This window comes from Myxocyprinus asiaticus, chromosome 10 (genome assembly GCF_019703515.2).
Source record: "Myxocyprinus asiaticus isolate MX2 ecotype Aquarium Trade chromosome 10, UBuf_Myxa_2, whole genome shotgun sequence".
Taxonomy (NCBI): domain Eukaryota; kingdom Metazoa; phylum Chordata; class Actinopteri; order Cypriniformes; family Catostomidae; genus Myxocyprinus; species Myxocyprinus asiaticus.
The window spans coordinates 34,962,763-34,976,864 of NC_059353.1; the positions used below are offsets into that span (position 1 = coordinate 34,962,763).

The 14,102-nt window shown below is 42.4% G+C and overlaps 1 pseudogene; it reads left to right on the top strand.

Moving 5' to 3' along the window:
• Nucleotides 1–14,102, top strand: part of LOC127447587 (cohesin subunit SA-2-like) — a 36,084-nt pseudogene that overhangs the window by 15,483 nt on the left and 6,499 nt on the right.

Here is a 14,102-nt window from a genome sequence, read left to right on the forward strand (position 1 = left end):
CCCCTCTACGAGGCGCCTGTATGCCTTGAAGTGGTCTCTGTTCGCTAAGTGGTGTTCTTCTCGACACGAAGACCCCCAGAGATGCGCAGTCGGATCAGTGCTTTCCTTCCTGCAGGAGAGGTTGGAAGGGAGGCTGTCCCCTTCCACCTTGAAGGTGTACGTTGCTGCCATAGCAGCACACCACGACGCAGTTGATGGTAAGTCCTTAGGGAAGCACGATCTGATCATCAGGTTCCTAAGAGGCGCTAGGAGGCTGAATCCCTCCAGACCGCTCTTTGTTCCCTCATGGGACCTCTCCATAGTTCTTCAGGGCCTACAGAGAGCCCCCTTTGAGCCTTTGCAGTCAGTCGAGCTGAAGGCACTCTCCCTGAAGACTGCCCTCCTGACTGCGCTCACTTCCATCAAGAGGGTAGGTGACCTGCAAGCGTTCTCTGTCAGCGAAACGTGCCTAGAGTTCGGTCCGGGTTATTCTCACGTGATCCTGAGACCCCGACCGGGCTATGTGCCCAAGGTTCCCACCACTCCTTTTAGGGACCAGGTGGTGAACCTGCAAGCGCTGCCCCAGGAGGAGGCAGACCCAGCCCTGGCGTTGCTGTGTTGCGGTGCGCGCTTTGCGCATCTATTTGGATCGCACGCAGAGCTTTAGACTCTCTGAGCAGCTCTTTGTCTGCTTCGGTGCACAGCGGAAAGGAAGCGCTGTCTCCAAGCAGAGGATCGCCCACTGGCTCGTTGATGCCATATCTATGGCATATCTCGCCCAAGACATGCCGCCCCCGGTAGGGCTACGGGCCCATTCTACCAGGGGTGTAGCGGCTTCTTGGGCCCTGGCCAGAGGTGCCTCTCTAACAGACATTTGTAGAGCAGTGGGCTGGGCAACACCCAACACCTTTGCAAGGTTCTACAACCTCCGGGTGGAACCGGTTTCGTCCCAGGTAGTGGCACGCAACACAAGCGGATAAGCCCGGGATAGCCGGCCAGGTGTATCGCTTGCACATAGCGCCTCCCACCTCCTTTTGAGCTGAAGACGTGCGCTGCTAATTCCCAGTAGTGTTCACAAAAGTTGTTCCCTGGTTGATTTCCTCCGAGCCCTGTGGCAGTCGAGTCTTCGGAGAAACTCACTGCCGGCCCAGTACACGTGCTATCTAAGAGCCCGGTGCTGGGGTAGGTGCTCCGCATGTGGCGGTTCCCTGTAAGGCTAACCCCATGCGATCTATATCTTCCGCTAGCTCGTTTCCCTGCTGGCAAACTGCATCTTCCTTGGGCAGAGCCCCTCTGCCCCAGTCTCCATGTTGTAGTACCTCCTCCCCCATTGGGCAGGATCTACCTTGAAGGCTCTCCACATGGTTGGAAAGACCATGTGATGTATTCTTCCACTTAAATATCCCCCCTCTTGGGGCGAGGTGTGGTCTCCGCGGTGTCCTCCCCTTGGGAGGGACACCCCCCGACTAGACCTGGCGGCCCAGTCGGATAATCCCCCTTCTTTTTTAGGGAGTGGAAAAAGAGAAGGGGAAAAGAGGCCATGACTGGGTTAAGCCCGTCTCTATCTTTGGGTAGTCGCCTTGTCCCCAAAAAGGGCCGTTCGACACTCATAACTATGTTGGGGGAGGTTACGTGTCAACCTGGTGCGCTGGCTATGAGGCACACAGTAAGTCTGCCCACCACACACCGCCAGTTCACGTAACACAGTTCAGCCTTGTGGCGTTTTGTATAGGGACCCCTAGTGTCACTACATCGACACCAACGTCGAGTGAGTGACAGATAGGGAACGTCATGGTTACTGGTGTAACCTCCGTTCCCTGATGGAGGGAACGAGACGTTGGTCCCTCCTGCCACAACGCTGAACTACCCGCTGAAATGGCCGGACCCTATATCGGCTCCTCAGCGTAAAACCTGAATGAGTGGTTGCATACCAGCTCCTTTTACCCGTATGTTCGGGGGAGTGGCATGCAAATACCACTCGCCAATTTTCATTGGCTTTTTATCAAAGACCAGAGGTGTCTCGGGCTCCCAAGAGTGACCCCTAGTGTCACTACATCGACACCAACGTCTCGTTCCCTCCATCAGGGAACGGAGGTTACACCAGTAACCATGACGTTTCTGGAGCACACACTGCAAGGTATTGGGAGTGACATCCATATTTAAGTGTGGGAGTGAATCCTCTAAATTAGCATTTTGTATGTGTACGGAATGCAGGAGTCAATCCTGAACTTGCAATTGTTGACAGTGATAGTTTTATGTTAACCATATGCAATGTTTTGGGGTCATGCGGCTGTAAACATTTTTGAGCCAGATTAATGTTAATTTTAGTTGTCAACAGAGGTACCATGTTTGGTTCATACTCATTAAGCTGCTGCTTTTAAACAGCAAGCTCTCTCTAGACCATAATGTATGGGTTTGCCCTAGACTGCAGGACAGCCAATCTTTTAATTACATTACTGCATTAGCAATTAGTTGTTCGTGTCATTGTGTACACACTTAAATATGTGGATTTAACCTTCCTATTCTGTTGATTCTGAAATCAGTATTTCTGATATAATAAAAATGGTTTTGTTTATCTGAGCAGTACAAGACTAAGTGACTTTTCCTCCACTTGCTATGTGAACGCACATTCAAAATTTGGACTTGATTCGATAAGTCTACGTGTTCGTAAAAACAAAAGTGACACCTTATCAGTTCATAGTCAAAATTGACCGACAATAGGAAATTAATTGGAAAGACTAAAAACAGAGCAAATTTTTTAAATAATTTGTCAGAAACAATATAAATCAGTCACAATGCAGAAGAAAAACACACATAAATGAAGGGGTGAGACTTTGCAACATGCAGAGTGCAAAACACACTGCACACAAAAATGAACTGGTGACTATAACAGAGAATGTTTTTTTTTATTTTATTTTTTTATATATCTAAATCTATAATTCAGCCACAGAGCAGAACGAACACACACACACACACACACACACACACACACACACACACACACAGAAATAAATGTGTGAGACTTACACAGCCAGAAGGCAGAACACAGAACACAAAACACACAATCACATGCAGGCCCACACATACTCATGCATGCACACAGAGAACAAAGAACAAAGTATGAGTCTTCTGTTTTATACACTAATTGAATTTCACAGTCCATTGCTGTACATTTCTGTTTATTACTATTAATTTTCTTGACATTATTATTAATTTACATTAAGTTATTACATTTTTTATGTTTGAAATAAATGATTGGTACCAAATTATTATTTTATGTCTTCTCTTTGTAACATCAGGTCAGGTTTGACTGTAAGCATAATGTGACATTATTGCAAAAACTGACACTTCAAAACAGTGAAAAAACAAAAACAAATGCTAAACTTTGAATTTTGTGATAATGTCTAAATATACACCCATCAGCCACAACATTAAAACCACCTGCCTAAAAAAACAGCGCCAACCCTCATCTCAGAATAGCATTCTGAAATGATATTCTTCTCACCACAATTGTACAGAGTGGTATTCTGAGTTACCGTAGACTTTGTTTGTTCGAACCAGTCTGGCCATTCTCTGTTGACCTCTTTCATAAAGGCGTTTCTGTCCGCAGAACTGCCGCTCACTGGATGTTTTTTGTTTTTGGCACCATTCGAAGTAAATTCTAGAGACTGTTGTACGTGAAATTCCCAGGAGATCAGCTGTTACAGAAATACTCAAACCAGCCCATCTGGCACCAACAATCATGCCACAGTCCAAATCACTGAGATCACATTTTTTCCCCCACTCTGATGGCTGATGTGAACATTAACTGATGTGAACATTAACTGAAGCTCCTGACCCGTAGCTACATGATACGGATCTACAGATGTCATCAGAAAGTGTGTAGAGGATGCTGTTCCGACCAAAACAATACGAATCTACCCCAACCAGAAGCCACGGATAAATAGCGATGTTCGCGCTGCGCTTGATGTGCGGACCTCCGCTTTTAATTCCGGGAACGCGGAGGAGCATAAACAAGCCAGTTATGCCCTCCGCAAAACTATCAGAGCAGCCAAACGCCAGTAGAGGGACAAGATTGAAGGACAGTTTAACACCACCAACTCTAGAAGCATGTGGCAGGGAATTAATATCATCATGGACTTTAAAGGGAATAAAAACTCCACCGTGAACACCACCTGCAACTCAGTCCAGCCAAGACTGAACTCCTCGTCTTTCCAGCCAACCTTCCGGGCCGTGTCATCAGAGCGTGCGTGAACCAACTGGCTGGTGTTTTTATGGACATTTTCAACCTTTCCCTCTCTTTGACTGTGGTCCCCACATGCTTTAAAACGTCCACCATTGTTCCTGTACCAAAGCAATCCAAAATGACTTGCTTAAATGACTGGCGTCCTGTTGTTCTGACCCCCATCATCAGCAAAAGCTTTAAGAGACTAATCAGAGATTACATCTGCTCTGTGCTGCCTCCATCACTGGACCTACTGCAGTTTGCTTACCGCAACAACCGCTCCACTGATGATGCCATTGCATCTACAATACACACTGCTCTCTCCCACCTGGAAAAAAGGAATACTTATGTGAGAATGCGATTTGTAGACTACAGCTCAGCATTCAACACCATAGTGCCCTCCAAGTTTTATGTGAAACTCTGGGCTCTGGGCTTAAACAGCTCACTGTGCAGCTGGTTCCTGGACTTCCTGTCAAGCAGACACCAGGTGGTTAGAATGGGCAGCAACATCTCATCACTGACCCTCAACACTGGAGCCCCACAGGGCTGTGTTCTCAGCCCACTCCTGTACACGCATGACTGTGTGGCAACACATTGCTCCAATGCCATCATTAAGTTTGCTGATGATACGACGGTGGTAGGTCTGATCACTGACAATGATGAAACGGCCTACAGAGAGGAGGTGCACACTCTGACACGCTGGTGTCAGGAGCACAACCTCTCCCTCAACATCAGCAAGACAAAGGAGCTTGTGGTGGACTTCAGGAGAAAAGACAGAGAACACAGTCCCATCACCATCAATGGAGCACCGGTAAAGAGAGTCAGCAGCTTGAAGTTCCTCGATGTCCACATCACTGAGGATCTCACATGGTCCATCCACACTGAGGCCATTGTGAAGAAAGCTCATCAGCGCCTCTTCTTCCTGAGTTGGCTGAGGAAGTTTGGAATGAACCGCCACATCCTCACACGGTTCTACACGAGCACTGTAGAGAGCATCCTGACTGGCTGCATCACTGCCTGGTACGGCAATAGCACCGCCCACAACTGCAAAGCCCTGCAAAGTGTGGTGCAACTGCCAGACACATCATCGGAGGTGAGCTTCCCTCCCTCCAGGACATATATACCAGGCGGTGTGTGAAAAAAGCTCGGAGGATCATCAGAGACTCCAGCCACCCAAGCCATGGGCTGCTCTCACTGCTACCATCAGGCAGATGGTATCGTAGCATCAGGACCTGCACCAGCCGAATTCATGACAGCTTCTTCACCCAAGCAATCAGACTTCTGAACTCTTGATATATCACGATCAATATACATCAGCACTGCACTTTATTAATCTTATTATCTCACACTGGACTGTCATAAATTATATTCTCTCTAAACAACACACTGGCAACTGACAATCAACCGACAGCCTGAATGTCAATACAGTACAATACAACCTACTGTATCTTTTATATATACTATTTTTATTGTATAATGTGTACAATAACATTGTTAGCCTGAACCAGATCCTCTAGATTATAAATGTATTCAACAGGATTCATCTGTCTAATCTGTGATTCTTGTAGTTAACAATTGAGGCTCTGTGCTGTCTGTGTAGCTGCATCCTGTGGAAGCTTAACACATTTGGAGAAGCTGTGACCTCCAGGGTGAGCCATCTACCTTACTCTTTCACTCTGTCTCTGATTAAAGCATAACTTCTGTCATAAAAGACTGACGTCACATTTAGAATGCTAATAAACCAGCACAGACCTTTTCCCTTGGGTGATTAATTAAACCAGCATTTTTAGGTATGCGAGACTCACAGCCTACAGAATTGCTGTATGATCCATCACAGAGAACTGTGTCCTTTAAATCTGCCACATTACATTTCAAATATCAGCCAAAGGCCTGGGGTTATGTCCAGTGGATTTTAATAAGTGATAGAAAGCGATTGATCGCTAGTCTTTAGGAAAAGTAGGTGCTGGTGATGGATTGTAGTGGGCTTAATGGTTGCGCTCTTGTGTGGATGTTTCACCGCTAATGTCTAGACTTATTATTAGGCCTGTGTTTCCATGCAGTGCACAAGGTAATCATATTTCTCCACCTCTAACCTTTATGCAGTGAAATATTGACGTCCATTAAGACTGCTGTAGGTAAGAGGCTTCCAATCCCGCGGTATAGAGAAGGCTCAGGAATGGACGTTTTGTCCTCTGGCCTCCTCATCAATAACTGACAGTGCAGGCGGCAAATTTTTGGCCAAGGTGGCAACTTGGCTCAATCTGCAATTCTAATGTCAATGGCGACCCGAGGTGAAGGGAAAAAAAAGGCGTGTTCAGCATAAAATTGGGACTCATGTCTGTTTCAAAATGAGTAATTTAGCTGCAACGACATCACGACTGCATGGGATGGGGGAACCATTAGAGCACGTCCACCCTGGAGCTCCACGTGCATGTAATTATGAATGAATATTTTACACAAGAGACTGGCAGCACTGCTCGGAACAACGCTTTCATCAGTCCACTTCAGTTAGAGCTCTGCTGTGGCCTTCTTGCAGTTTCTATTATTTAGTGTAATTATGCTCTCCTCATTCTGTCTGGGGTGTGTGTGTATAAAGCCCAGCTCTCATGCCACATACTGCTCTGTATACGACATATTTTACACCAAAAATGCTTTATATTTCAGTCCATATTCAATTTTGTTGTCCATATCGGAAGTTCAAAGCAGCATGGATTGTTGTACCAAATAAAAAAGTGTCCAATTGGGAAGGTTCTGTTTTGATTTATGGGTAGTTGATACATGACATGTCTATTCACTTTTTTTTTTTTTTTTATCAACAAAGATTTTAGGTTAAAATTTATATGAATGCATAATGGAAAGTGTACATTTTATGTGCTGTAAATGGTCATCATCACTCTTTTTGTTTTGTTTTTCACACTTTTGGGTGCATTTTAAATGGTCCTAAAAAAATATCTGTGTCATAAGTGCATTTTAAAAGTCAAATGTTCCATGTATTCTCTCAATTATAATAAGTTCAAAAGAAACTTCATGAATAATAATTATAAAACAATTTGAAAAATGGAGATTAAATTTATTTTAGATAGAGTATAGCATTTCACATTGCAAGACATGTCAACTTTCTAGATCTATTTTGTGTCAGCTAGTCTTGGAATCCAGTGGCGGTTCTAGCTTGTATGACGCCCTGTGCGAAACCCGCTTCAACACGCCCCCAAAGTTGTTTACCTTTGGGATTGGGAGGTGTCTGTGTGGGTACCTCGTGCCACCCCACCACCACCAAAATTTGACCCCAATCATAGTCAAAGGACAAAGATTATTTACTCTAGCCATCGCTGGATGATATTGTGTATATGAATCTTTCATATAGCCTACACAATGTATTTTCATTTACAAGTATGTCAGTTTGTGGTTTGACTGCTTGAATGAAAGACCTATTCAAGGCTACATACAGAGAAATTGCATTATAAACATCGCAATTTCTATTCCTTCAATTTGCGCAGTTACACCAGTTTGATACACTAACCTGCAAACTCATCATCGTCATTTTGTTCATTCTTAAAGTACAAAAACCATCGTAACTTTGGACTGCCATATGCTGCGCCGCATCAGCTCATCCTGTGTTTGTGTGTGTGTGATACCTGTGTCTTTCGTGACCGAGACCAGCTTCAGGGAATGTTATATCACCCTCTTGTGGTCTTCCAACACTATTACGCCAGACTGTTAAACAGACCAACTGAGGGAGTTGGAAAGCACACAAATTTTCTTCTAATTTAAATGTCGGCTTAATATATCGATAAAATAACATGCCAATCAATAATCAATATTTTATGACATCCCTAATGTCAGCTATCCTTAAGCAGCTATAACAACTATACATTTAGTGTTAATTACACGCTGTGTAGGAGACAAATGGTCAGTTTAATGGATATGTGTTTGTGTGTGTGTGTGTGTGTTTTATTTTAGGAGTCAGCCATCCAGCAGAGAAACCAGTTTTTTGTGAGAAATGCCACCGCTGTCTCTCGCATGTCGAGCAGCTCGTAAGAGAACAAGTGAGGGTCACGTCTCTTTCTGTTCAAGACATTCCACTCCATGTAGAAGTTTCAGAGCATATTCTCTGCATACAATGCAGTAGCATGTGTGCTGGTGCCAGTGTTTTAATTCTGTTTGTTTTGACTTTAATTTCCTGTGAAGTGCCCTTGGCCCTTGCTTTGTGCTTTATTGAATTCCCACTCCATGCCAGGGCTCATTGACAGCAGAAAAACCCACTAATTGAAATTAAAACAAATAAAAGATTCTGGCGAACAAATTTTTTTTTTTTTTTTGCTGGTCTGCCTTAAATTGACCATGTTTTCAGTAGAGTGATGTCACTTATTTTCTATTCATGATGTAATGGAAACAAAACAGTAGCAGCCTATTCTTAATCAATATTTTGTCTTTTTTCCAGTAAAACCATCTTCACATCCTTTAAACAAGATAATTTTTTGAGAACCATAATTGCAAAGGATATTAAAACTTGCCTTCATAGAATACACTCCTGGACAAAAACAATGGGCCAAGCCCAAAATGGCAAAACATTAAGCTTTTAATGGTCTCCACAACAAATGTTCAATTCTTGCTAATTTCCTGGGCAATGATTTGTGGTTAAGACCATTAAAAGCTTAATGTTTTGCCATTTTGGGCTTGGCCCATTTTATTTTTGCCCAGGAGTGTATATATTGAATTAAGTGTCTTTTTCTTACCCATTGTTTGAACATTAGGATGTCAGGCAGTGGTTGTTTAGGTATTGTTTAGGAATTAAAATAGAATTTAGACCAGAACTTGTTTATGTTGTTGATTGGGCACTGTGTTTTTGTTGTTTTTCATAAAGGCTTTCATGTGTCTGAGTGATGTTCTCACAGATCATAATTACCAGCTTCAGATGAAGGATGCATCTGCAGGCACTCCGCTGCTGTACACCCCTGATCCCAAACTCTAGAAAGCTCTATTCTCTTTTGTTTTGGAGCATGTCTTCACCAACCCTGAGCTGGATACCCACAGTAGCAAAGGATCTCTCCTCCTCATTTAAATTGTAAGGGTCCTTGTTTGTCCTGTGCTCTGCAGTGGGGTGAGATTGGCGGCTTCAGCAGATCCAAAGTGAGCTGAAAGTGTTTAGAGAATCATTGCTCTTTAGAACACATTTAATAACAATGTTCTTCAGATTTTACTGTTATTTAAAAAAAAAAAAAAAAAAAAAAAGCATAAAAAAAGATTTGAATGTTTTCAGTGCTCTATGACAAAATGATTCTCAGGAATTCAGGTACAGTTTAAAAAAAAGAAGGATTTTAAAAATGGCAGTTTTTTTTCTCATTTTGCACTGCCCTGATATTCCACAATACATTATATGTACTAAATGTACCCACATTATCCTTTTCAAAAGTTAATATGCACACATCACATATAAATCACACCATCACATTTAAAAATGTAGATTGGAATTGTCTCGGCATAGAATCTCACCAACAGATGGCAGTCTGCCTCTACTGCTGCCAATGTTAGGCGCAAGAGAATGTAAAGATTGTGTACAGAAAAACAATCAGCCTCATTCTCACCTTATTAGTGGCAAAGTACCCTATTAGAAAACAGTATTTGTTTGAGGTTAGTTAATCTAATGGCTCCCCACCTTCTAACTGACCTATGAAACGTAATTGAATCAAGGCTTATAAATCAAACAGGTAACCCATTATCAAAATAATTTGTAAATATATTATTATTTAAGATCTCACAGAAGTTGTAGTTCTAAATTAAGAGATAACTGTATCAACACAAACCCAGTAGAATTTTAATTAGAAGCACAAAAATGTAAATGATGGTGGGGATATACTGCACAAAATCACTACATATACCTTAAAATCAATATTAGCTCTTGCTCGTGTTGCTGTAATACAAACACAAGCATATGAGATAACATCAGATTTTGGGGTATTTGATTAGAAATCAAGAGTGACTGAAGTAAACCATATCAATTCTATAAATATTTCAGTGAATTGTCGATTTGTTCTGGCACAAATTTCTTACCTCTTGAAAAAAATGCAATATAGGTTTTTGCTGGTAACGTGTAATAAAAAGCAATTTAGTTATTGGATTTTCTTCACATCACTAATTCTGTTATGAAAGCTCTCTATTAAGTGATGGCTTCAGGACCAGGCAGGACGATGACAGGCGCGTTCAGTTTTCAGAGCGAAAATTTTGTTAACTTTAGCTCACCTCAGGAAAGCATTTCATTTATAAGATTCAAGTATCATAATTATACTGCCGTGTTATTGAATCTCCACCACTCTGCTTCAGTCTGTCTCTCCTCTCTCTGTTTGTCTTTGCAGTTGGTGAGATTGAGTGTGGAGCGGGTCGGCTGGAAGACTTGAACAGGTGGAGAAATCTTCTGGCCACATACTGCAAGCTGATACTGCACAGTGTGTTAGAGATGAGCATGGCTGCTGAGATTTTCAAGCAGTATGTGAAATTATGACACTCACTGTCCATGTTTTCTGCCTCTCTGTCCCTTTAAACAAAACTCTGACAACAGTAAACCCCAGCGTGTATCCACAAAGATAAGATGATTCTACTCTAAGACACAAACACTTACGTAATGTGCAACAAACATTGGGAGGTTTTGGAGATAAAAAGCACAACAAACTGGGTATAATTAAGAATATAATAATATTACACCACACCTGCAAATGGCAGGTGAATAAAAAAAAAATTACTGGCCATATATATTCCTTACTAGCCATCAAACTGTGTTTTGCATTATTTTTATTATACTAATATATATAAGTTTACTTTTAAAAAGTATTCCACTGCAGATTACAGAATACATGCTGTAAAATGTAATTTGTAACATATTCCATTAGATTACTCAAAATCAGTAACATAATCTAAATACTTTGGATTACTTTTTCAATACTGGCAAATCTTTCACTTGTTTTGACTATAAACAAGTAAATCAAGTAAGAAAATTAACTTAAATTTATCTTGCTTTAAGAATTTTTTGATATTTTTACAGAAAAACAATATATATATATATATATATATATATATATATATATATATTATCCCCTTTCTCCCAATTTGGAATGCCCAATTCCCAGTACATAGTAGGTCTTCGTGGTGGTGCGGTTACTCACCTCAATCCGGGTGGCGGAGGACAAGTCTCAGTTGCCTCCGCTTCTGAGACCGTCAATCCGTGCATCTTATCACGTGGCTCGCTGTGCATGACACTGCGGAGACTCTGCATGTGGAGGCTCATGCTACTCTCCGCGATCCACGCACAACTTGCCACGTACCCCATTGAGAGCGAGAACCACTAATCACGACCGTGAGGAGTATACCCCATGTGACTCTACCCTCCCTAGCATCCGGGCCAATTTGGTTGCTCAGGAGACCTGGCTGGAGTCACTCAGCACACCCTCGATTCGAACTCGTGACTCCAGGGGTGGTAGACAGCGTCAATACTTGCTGAGCTACCCAGGCCCCCACAGAAAAACAATATTTAAATTCTCATTAAGAATACGATTTTTGCAGTACATCTTTGCTCTAATATCAAAGGTCTTACTAGAGAAAAAAAAGATATGCTCCAACGTGCATTTTTGTCATAGATATATTGGTTGTAGCTTTCTATACAATGTTAAAGGCTACATTGGTTAGCATTTTTTTTTTTTTTCACCCAATTTGGAATGCCCAATTCCCAGTGCGCTTTTAAGTCCTCATGGTCGCGTAGTGATTCGCCTCAATCCGGGTGGCGGAGGACGAATCCCAGTTGCCTCCGCGTCTGAGACCATTAACCCGCGCATCTTATCATGTGGCTTGTTGAGCGCGTTGCTACGGAGACATAGTGCGTGTAGAGGCTTCACGCCATCCACCGCGGCATCCGCGCTCAACTCACCACGCGCCCCACCGAGAACGAACCACATTATAGTGACCACGAGGAGGTTACCCCATGTGACTCTACCCTCCCTAGCAACCGGGCCAATTTGGTTGTTTAGGAGACCTGGCTGGAGTCACTCAGCACACCCTGGGATTCAAACTAGAGAACTCCAGGGGTGGTAGCCAGTGTATTTTACCACTGAGCTACCCAAGCCCCCCTGGTTAGCATTTCTTGTAAAAATACCCTAACCTCATAAAAAACACTGACAAGGCGTGTAATCGTGTATTTACTGGATTTCTGTTTCATCTGTCAAAGCGTTTCTAACTGTTTTCTTGTTAAACTGTAGAAACGTGATGTAGCTCCTCTATTAAGCTCCCAAGGGAAAATCCCTCAATGATGTCATATCCACCTTTTCACTAACAACATTATGAACTTGTATGAATGTAACAGATCTTAAGAAAGCGGTTCACTGCTGTTCGAAAGCTCCTCAGATTGCATCGTTTATATGGGTAAATGATTTCCAACTGAATATACTAAACATTAAATTAAACAAATTACAATAAAATGCAAAGAAATCTCTTCAGTAATCAAAATACTTTTTGAATGTAACTGTATTCTGATTACCAATAATTTAAACTGTAACTGTAGTGGAATACATTTACTAATATTTTGTATTTTAAATACGTAATCCCGTTACATTTATCCCGTTACTCCCCAACCCTGTATATATATTGTATATATATATATATATATATATATATATATATACACATACACACACACACACACACACACACCGATCAGCCACAACATTAAAACCACCTGCCTAATATTGTGTAGGTCCCCCTCATGCCACCAAAACAGCTCCAACTCGCATCTCAGAATAGCATTCTGAGATGCTATTCTTCTCACAACAATCATCCATGCCATTATCTAATCATGCAAACGTGTGGCAGCAGTGCAGGGCATAAAATCATGCAGATACGGGTCAGGAACTTCAGTTAATGTTCATATCAACCATCAGAATGGGGAAAAAAATGTGATCTCAGTTATTTGGACCGTGGCATGATTGTTGGTGCCAGATGGGCTGGTTTGAGTATTTCTGTAAGTGCTGATCTCCTGGGATTTTCACACACAACACAAAAAGCCAAGGACAGCATCCAAGGAACTGCAGGCCTCTCTCGCATCAATAAAGGTCACTGTTCATGACTCCACTATCAGAAAGACACTGACCAAAAATGCCATCCATGGAAGAGCGGTGATGTGAAATCCACTGCTAACCTAGAAGAACATTAAGGCTCATCTGAATTTTGCCACAACACACCTTGATGATCCTCAAACCTTTTGGGAGAATGTTCTGTTGACTGATGAGTAGAAAGTGGAACTGTTTGGAAGACAGGAGTCCCGTTACTTGTGGCGTAGATCAAACACCGAATTCCACAAAAAGAACATCATACCTACGGTCAAGCATGGTGATGGTAGTGTGATGGTGTGGGGATGCTTTGCTGCTTCAGGGCAGGGTGACTTGCAATAATTGAGGGAAACATGAATGCTACTCTCTTCCAGAAAATCCAAAAGGAGAACATCCTGTCATCAGTCCGTGAGTTGAAGATCAAGCACAACTGAATTATGAGACAAGACAATCATCCAAAGCATAGGAGTAAGTCCACCTCTAAATGACTCAAAAGAAGCTAAATGAAAGTTTTGGAGTGGCCTAGTCAAAGTCCTGACTTGAACCCGATTGAGATGCTGTGGCAGGACCTTAAATGGGCAGTTCATGCTCGAAAACCCTCCAATGTGGCTAAACTAAAGCAGTTCTGCAAAGAAGAGTGGGCCAAAATTCCACTACAGCGTTATGAAAGACTGATCTCCAGTTATCGGAAGCGTTTGATTGCAGTTGTTGCTGCATTCAAATCTCTGCCTATCTCTTACAAAACAAGCTGCTGGATGACAATCAGTCAGGCTTCAAAAGTGGACACTCCACCGAGACTGCCCTGCTGT